Below are 8,218 nucleotides of genomic sequence, written 5' to 3'. Positions count from 1 at the left end.
GATGGTAGTGCCGTCAACAGAGATGGGAAAGTCAGGGAGAGGACAAGGTTTGGGAGGGAAGACAAGGAGCTCAGTCTTCGACATGTTGAGCTTTAGGTGGCGGGCGGACATCCAGATGGAGATGTCCTGAAGGCAGGAGGAGATGCGAGCCTGGAGGGAGGGGGAGAGAGCAGGGGCAGAGATGGAGATCTGGGTGTCATCAGCGTAGAGATGATAGTTGAAGCCGTGGGAGCGAATGAGGTCACCAAGGGAGTGAGTGTACACATTTATTACTCTATTTTACTTGTACATATCTATTCTATTTATTTTATTTTAATATGTTTTGTTTTGTTCTCTGTCTCCCCCTTCTAGACTGTGTGCCCACTGTTGGGTAGGGACCGTCTCTATATGTTGACAACTTGTACTTCCCAAGTGCTTAGTACAGTGCTCTGCACACAGTAAGCGCTCAATAAATACGATTGATTGATTGATTGATTGGGGGGATACAAGGTGATCAGGTTGTCCCACATCGGGCTCACAGTCTTAATCCCCATCTTACAGATGAGGTAACTGAGGCCCAGAGAAGTGAAATGACTTGCCCAAAGTCACACAGCTGACAATTGACAGAGCCGGGATTGGAACCCATGACCTCTGACTCCAAAGCCCGGGCTCTTTCCACCAAGCCACGCTGCTTCTACAATTCTAGTTGTTCACATTGATGCCCGTTGACTTTTTTTGATGTCCATCCTCCCCGCTTCTAGACCGTAAACCCGGTGTGGGCAGGGATCGTCTCTCTTCATTGCTGCACTGTACTTTCGTAGCGCTTAGTAATTAAGATTGAATAAGTGCTGAATCCATTTTACAGGGCTGGGGAGGTCGGCTTGGCTGGGAGGCTAGCAGAAGGGCAGCGCACAGCCGGCGGAGAGGCAGAGGTGGCCCCCGGCCTTCCCACCTGGGTAGGAAGTGGGGGGGCCCCCCTGCAGCGTGATCTCCCGGATGGAAGCCTGCAGCAGAGGGATGTATCCTCCCCGGCCTGGGGAGAGAAAGGGCATCCGTCCAGCTTCGGGGAAAATCCCAATTAAGGAGAGTCCTCCTAAACCCCAAACATGGGCAGAGGATGCTGCCAAGCCGGGCTTAGGGCTGGGCTCCTCCCGCTCCATTCAGCTCCAGTGGCCGCCCCACTCGGACCTAGGCGTGAAGTCGGCCAGTCAGTTGTATTTATTCAATCAATCAATCAATCAATCAATCGTATTTATTGAGCGCTTACTGCGTGCGCGCTTGGGAAGCACAAGTTGGCAACATATAGAGACAGTCCCTACCCAACAGTGGGCTCACAGTCTAAAAGGGGGAGAGAGAGAACAAAACCAAACATACTAACAAAATAAAATAAATAGAATAGATATGTACAAGTAAAATAGAGTAATAAATCTGTACAAACATATATCATCATCATCATCATCAATCGTATTTATTAAGCGCTTACTATGTGCAGAGCACTGTACTAAGCGCTTGGGAAGTACAAATTGGCAACATATAGGGACAGTTCCTACCCAACAGTGGGCTCACAGTCTAAAAGGGGGAGACAGAGAACAAAACCAAACATACTAACAAAATAAAATAAATAGAATAGATAAGTACAAGTAAAATAAATAAATAGAGTAATAAATATGTACAAATATATATACAGGTGCTGTGGGGAAGGGAAGGAGGGAAGATGCGGGGGATGGAGAGGGGGATGAGGGGGAGAGGAAGGAAGGGGCTCAGTCTGGGAAGGCCTCCTGGAGGAGGTGAGCTCTCAGTAGGGCCTTGAAGGGAGGAAGAGAGCTAGCTTGGCGGATGGGCAGAGGGAGGGCTTACTGTGTGCAGAGCACTCTACTAAGCGCTTTGGAGAGTACAATACAATACAATAAAAGCCAACGGGCAACACCATTAGCAGACCAGGCCACAGGCCACAGCGCCCTGGGTCAGACCTCGGGCAGCCTCACTATCAATCAATCAATCAATCGTATTTATTGAGCGCTTACTCTGTGCAGAGCATTGTACTAAGCGGGCAACACCGTTAGCAGACCAGAAAACAGGCCACAGCGTCCTGGGTCAGACCTCGGGCAGCCTCACTGTCAATCAGTCAATCAATCGTATTTATTGAGCGCTTACTGTGTGCAGAGCAGTGTACTAAACGCTTGGGAAGTACAAGTTGGCAACATATAGAGACGGTCCCTACCCAACAGTGGACTCACAATCTAGAAGGGGGAGAAACTTCACTATCAATCAATCAATCAATCGTATTTATTGAGCGCTTACTGTGTGCAGAGCACTGTACTAAGCACTTGGGAAGTACAAGTTGCCAACATATAGAGACGGTCCCTACCCAACAGTGGGCTCACAGTCTAGAAGGGGGAGAAACTTCACTACTTCACTACTACTACCTCATTACTTAGAGAAGCAGCATGGCTCAGTGGCAAGAGCCCGGGTTTATGAGACGGAATGTCGTGGGTTCTAATCCTGGCTCTGCCACTTATCGGCTGTTTGACTTTGGGCAAGTCACTTAACATCTCTGTGCCTCAGTTACCTCATCTGGAAAATAGAGATTAAAACTGTGAGCCTCACATGGGACAACCTAATTACCCTGTATCTCCCCCAGTACTTAGAACAGTGCTTGGCACGTAGTAAGCACTTAACAAATCCATTCATTCATTCAATCATATTTATTGAGTGCTTACTGTGTGCAGAGCACTGTACTAAGCACTTGGGAAGTGCAAGTTGGCAACATATACAGACGGTCCCTACCCAACAGTGGGCTCACAGTCTAGAAGGGGAAGACAGACAACAAAACGAAACATATTAACAAAATAAAATAAATAGAATAATGCCATCATTATTTTTATTATTATTACTGGCCATGGTCACCGGCCGTCTCCATCCCCATGTCCCTCCCTTCTCTCTCTCTCCATCTCCACACCACCAGCCCCCATCATAACTTTTAAAGTTTTCCCCCATTTCCCTGTGGCAGCCCCACCCCACCTCCCCCAGCTCCTAAATCCCTGAATCTGCACAAACCCGCCCTGCTTAACCCAGGTCACACAGCAGACCCGTGTCAGAGCCAGGATTAGAACTCAGGTCCTTCTGACGCCCTTGCTCTATTCATTCATTCAATCGTATTTATTGAGCGCTTATGGTGTGCAGAGCACTATACTATGTGCTTAGGAAGTACAAGTTGGTGACATATAGACGGTCCCTACCCAACAACGGGCTCACAGTCTAGAAGGGGGAGACAGACAACAAAACATGTGGACAGGTGTCAAGTTGTCAGAATAAATAGAATTAAAGCTAAATGCGCATCATTAACAAAATAAATAGAATAGTAAATATGTACAAGTAAAATAAATAGAGAAATAAATCTGTACAAACATATATACAGGTGCTATGGGGAGGAGAAGGAGGTAGGGTAGTGGGGATGGGGAGGAGGAGAGGAAAAAGGGGGCTCAGTCTGGGAAAGCCTCTTGGAGGAGGTGAGCTCTCAGTAGGTTTTTGAAGGGAGGAAGATAGCTAGCTTGGCGGATGTGCGGAGGGAGGGCATTCTGGGCCCGGGGGATGACGTGGGCTGGGGGGTCGACGGCGGGACAGGCGAGAACGAGGCCCAGTGAGGAGGTGAGTGGCGGCAGAGGAGCAGAGGGTGCGGGCTGGGCTGGAGAAGGAGAGACGGGAGGGGAGGTAGGAGAGGGAGAGGTGATGGACAGCCTTGATGCCGAGAGTGAGGAGTTTTTGCTTGATGCAAAAACTCTATCCACTAGGCCACGCTGCTTCATGACTGATAGATTATCTCTGCATCCTGGTGCCACAGTGGGAGCCGGAATGCCGGGTTGGGTGGACCGTGGGCATAGTCAAAGGCTTGGGGGTTTGGGGCACTGTGGAGCCATGGGATTATGGGATGGTGAGGCCATGACGTCAAGGGACAGTGGGGCCATGGGGGCTAAGAATCTGTAGGGCCACAGGATCACGGGCCTGTGGGGCTAGCTGGGCAGCGTGGCTCAGTGGAAAAAGCCCGGGCTTTGGAGTCAGAGGTCATGGGTTCAAATCCCGGCTACGCCAATTGTCAGCTGTGTGACTTAGGGCAAGTCAATGCACTTCTCTGGGCCTCAGTTCCCTCATCTGTAAAATGGGGATTAAGACTGTGAGCCCCCCATGGGACAACCTGATCACCTTGTAACCTCCCCAGTGCTTAGAACAGTGCTTTGCACATAGTAAGCACTTAATAAATGCCATTATTATTATTATTGTTATGGAGTCCCTAGAGCATGACCCTGCCTCCTCCCCACAGGAAATAACTTACTTGTTCCTCCCTGGGTGGGTGAGCGAGGGAGCAGAGCCATGTTCCTGCCCCCTGGGCTGCTCTCAGGCTCCCACTCTCACTCCCGTGAAGGTGATTTCCGTGGAAATGTGCAGGCTCAGCAGGAGCCTCCTGGAGAAAAGCAGATCCGTCAGCTCATTTTGCATCATGTCAGCGACGCTAATAGAACTAATTGCCCTGCCCAGGGACAGGGAGGACTGTGAAAACCGCCTGGTGTCCGGGACACTCTCTACTTATTGTACCATCTCTGTGGGCCCCCAACTCGGCCTGGTCCATCCTCTCATGGCCCGGAGGGGACTGGGCCTCCTCCGGCATCCCATTGAGCTAGGCCCTGAGGTTGGGGTTTGGGGGTACATGCTCTTTCCAAAGAATCCAGTGAACCCCAAAGCCCTAAATGAGGCTGAACTCGCTCTAGTGGGACTCGCTGACTGTTCTGGAACATCCGGGCCTCTTTCAGGGCACTGAACCACCCGGCTCAGGGTTTGGGGGCCCCTGGAAGACCAGGCCAGGTGGACTCCAACCTCCTGAGCCCCACAGGCTACTCCAACGCCCAGGGGATTTGTCTTGCAAACAAGGGGAACCTTGGAAAAATCCAACTTCTTCGTTTGCTTCAGTTAGATGTGTTGGCTTTCTGTCATTTCCGGGGTGTTTTCCCTCCTTTCAGACATTTTCAGAGAATGTGACTGAATGCAATCTTCTCGATCAGAGGCTTCTGGGCCCCCGTGATGGCTTCCTCAGTGTCGTCCTCACTCTCCAGCAAGGCACCTCCATCCTGGAGGTGGCCTTGGTGAAGCAGCTGGTAGGGAGTGTGGGTGTTGTCTGGGAGTTCAGAATAATAACAATAATAATAATAATACACATTAAGTGTTTGCTATGTGCCAGGCACTGATCTAATCACTGGGATAGATTCATTCAAATCAAATTGAACACAGCCCCGTCCCACACGGGGCTCACAGTCTCGAGCCCCATTTTAAAGATGAGGTAACTGAGGCCCAGAGAAGTGAAGTGACTTGCCCAAGGTCCCACAGCAGACAAGTGAGAGAGCCAGGATTAGAACTCACGACCTTCCGACTCCCAGGCCCATCAGGCCGCCAAGCTTTCACTGAGTGGGATCCTAGGAGTGGCTTAGGAAGGGCAAGAGAGCTTTCACCTTTCTTGCAAAAGCCAGGGGAGAGGGGAAAAAATAAGACCTGAAAAACAGAAGACAACAGTGGCAGTAGCTAAAGAGAAAAAGATGTCATGGACCTGAAGTCAATGAGATTTCAGTCTAGCCTTGCCTTAGAGAGGATTAGAGGGGGTGGGGGAGAGAGGAGGAAAATAAGGAGAAGGAAGGGGGGGAGGAGGGAAGAGGTGGGAAGAGAGGGAGGAAAAGAGGAAGAGGAGGAGTGGGAGAAGAGGAGGAGGAGGGGAAGGAAGAGGCAGATGGTAAGTTCATGGGCAGGGAACATGTCTGCTAATTCTGTTGTACTCTCTCAAGCGCTCAGAACAGTGATCAGCACATAGTAAGTGCTCAATAAATACCATTGATCTATTGAACAGGACGATGAGGAGGAGAGAGAAGATTCACTCATTCAATTGTATTTATTGGGTGCTTGCTATATGCAAAGCACTGTACTAAGTGCTTGGGAGAGTACAATATAATAATAATAATAATGGCATTTATTAAGCGCTTACTATGTGCAAAGCACTGTTCTAAGCACTGAGGAGGTTACAAGGTGATCAGGTTATCCCACGGGGGGCTCACAGTCTTAATCCCCATTTTACAGATGAGGGAACTGAGGCCCAGAGAAGTGAAGTGACTTGCCCAAAGTCACGCAGCTGACAAGTGGTGGAGCCGGGATTTGAATCCATGACCTCTGCCTCAAAAGCCTGGGCTCTTTCCACTGAGCCACGCGGCTTCTCCAGCAATATAACAATAAAGAGACACATTCCCTGCTCACAAAGAGCTTACAGTCTAGAGATGAGGTGGAGGATGGAGAAGAAAGGGAGGAGCAGGAGAAGTGGGAGGGAGAGGATTCGTTCATTCAATAGTATTTTTTGGGTGCTTAGTATGTGCAGAGCACTGTACTAAGCGCTTGGGAGAGTACAATATAACAATTAACAGACACATTCCCTGCTCACAGCGAGCTTATAGTCTAGAGATGAGGTGGAGGAGGAAGAAGAGGAGGTAGAGGAGGAGGAGGAGGAAGAAGAGGAGGAGGAATATCCTGCCCAGTAGAGGAAAGACTGGTAGAACAGGTCCGAGCAGGATTGCGGATGGTCGTGTCCAGCTGGAGCCGGTTTCTTCCTTTTGGTCCACGTGGCAAGGGGGAGTGGAGCTAGGCCAGAGTGGACATGGCCCTGGAGTATCACATCGGACAAAAGGGAACAGAATGACCCCAGTAAGGGAGCATTCATTCATTCATTCATTCATTCATTCAATCGTATTTATTGAGCACTTACTGTGTGCAGAGCACTGTACTAAGCCTGCACACAGGAGCAGGCATCAGGGCAACTGGATCCTTCGTTCCCAGCTCCTCTGCCCCCAGTGGGAGTGGAATTGGGTGGAGGGGAGACGGAGGTTAAAGATCAGTCCTTATTTGGGGGAGCCGAGTTTCCCCCTTTCCTTATCCCAGGAGAAGGAGGTAGCCTACTGGCGCTCCGGCATTGGCTTAAGGGCTCCCACCCACAAGTGCCTTCTCGTCTCTCCGCTTTAATAGTCACGGTATTTGTGTCTGTTGCTTTAATAGTCACGATAACTGCGGTATTTGCGAAGTGCTTACTATGCGCCCTGTAATAGATAGAGCATAGGCAGTGTGGCTCAGTGGAAACAGCCCGGGCTTGGAAGTCCGAGGTCGTGGGTTCTAATCCCATCTCCGCCACTTGTCCGTTGTATGAATTTAGGAAAGTCACTTCACTTCTCTGGGCCCTCATCATCATCATCATCATCAATCATATTTATTGAGCGCTTACTATGTGCAGAGCACTGTACTAAGCGCTTGGGAAGTACAAATTGGCAACATATAGAGACAGTCCCTACCCAACAGTGGGCTCACAGTCTAAAAGGGGGAGAAGATCCTCATCTGTAAAATGGGGACGAAGACTTTGAGCCCCACGTGGTACAACCTGATAACCTTGTATAATAATAATAATGATGGCACGTATTAAGTGCTTACTATGTGCAAAGCACTGTTCTAAGCGCTGGGGAGGTTACAAGATGATCAGGCTGTCCCACAGGGGGCTCACAGTCTTCATCCCCATTTTACAGATGAGGTAACTGAGGCCCAGAGAAGTGAAGTGACTTGCCCAAAGTCACCCAGCTGACAAGTGGTGGATCCAGGATTTGAACCCATGACCTCTGACTCCAAAGCCCGTGCCCTATCCACTGAGCCACGCCTAGTGCTTTGAACAGTGCTTATCACATAATAAGTGCTTAACAAACACCGTTATTAGTATATTATTATTAATATGTTGTATCATTAATAATGCATTATATTATTGGAGTCAGAGGTCGTGGGTTCAAATCCCGGCTCCGCCACTTGTCAGCTGTGTGACTTTGGGCAAGTCACTTCACTTCTCCAGGCCTCAGTTCCCTCATCTGTAAAATGGGGATGAAGACTGGGAGCCCCACGTGGGACAACCTGATTACCTTGTATCTACCCCAGCACTTAGAACAGTGCTTTGCACATAGTAAGCGCTTAACAAATGCCAACATTATTATTATTATTATTATTATTATTATTATTATTATTATAACCAACTCAGATACAGTCCCTGTCCTACTTAGGGCTCAAAGTCTAAGGGGGAGAAAGGACAGGTATTTAATCCCCATTTTCCAATCAATCAATCATTGATATTTATTAAGCACTTACCGTGTGCAGAGCACTGTATTATACTCTTGGGAGACCACAG

This window comes from Tachyglossus aculeatus, chromosome 17, assembly GCF_015852505.1.
Source record: "Tachyglossus aculeatus isolate mTacAcu1 chromosome 17, mTacAcu1.pri, whole genome shotgun sequence".
NCBI classification, from domain to species: domain Eukaryota; kingdom Metazoa; phylum Chordata; class Mammalia; order Monotremata; family Tachyglossidae; genus Tachyglossus; species Tachyglossus aculeatus.
The sequence above is the reverse complement of the archived record's forward strand: the minus strand, read 5'-3'. Positions refer to the sequence as shown.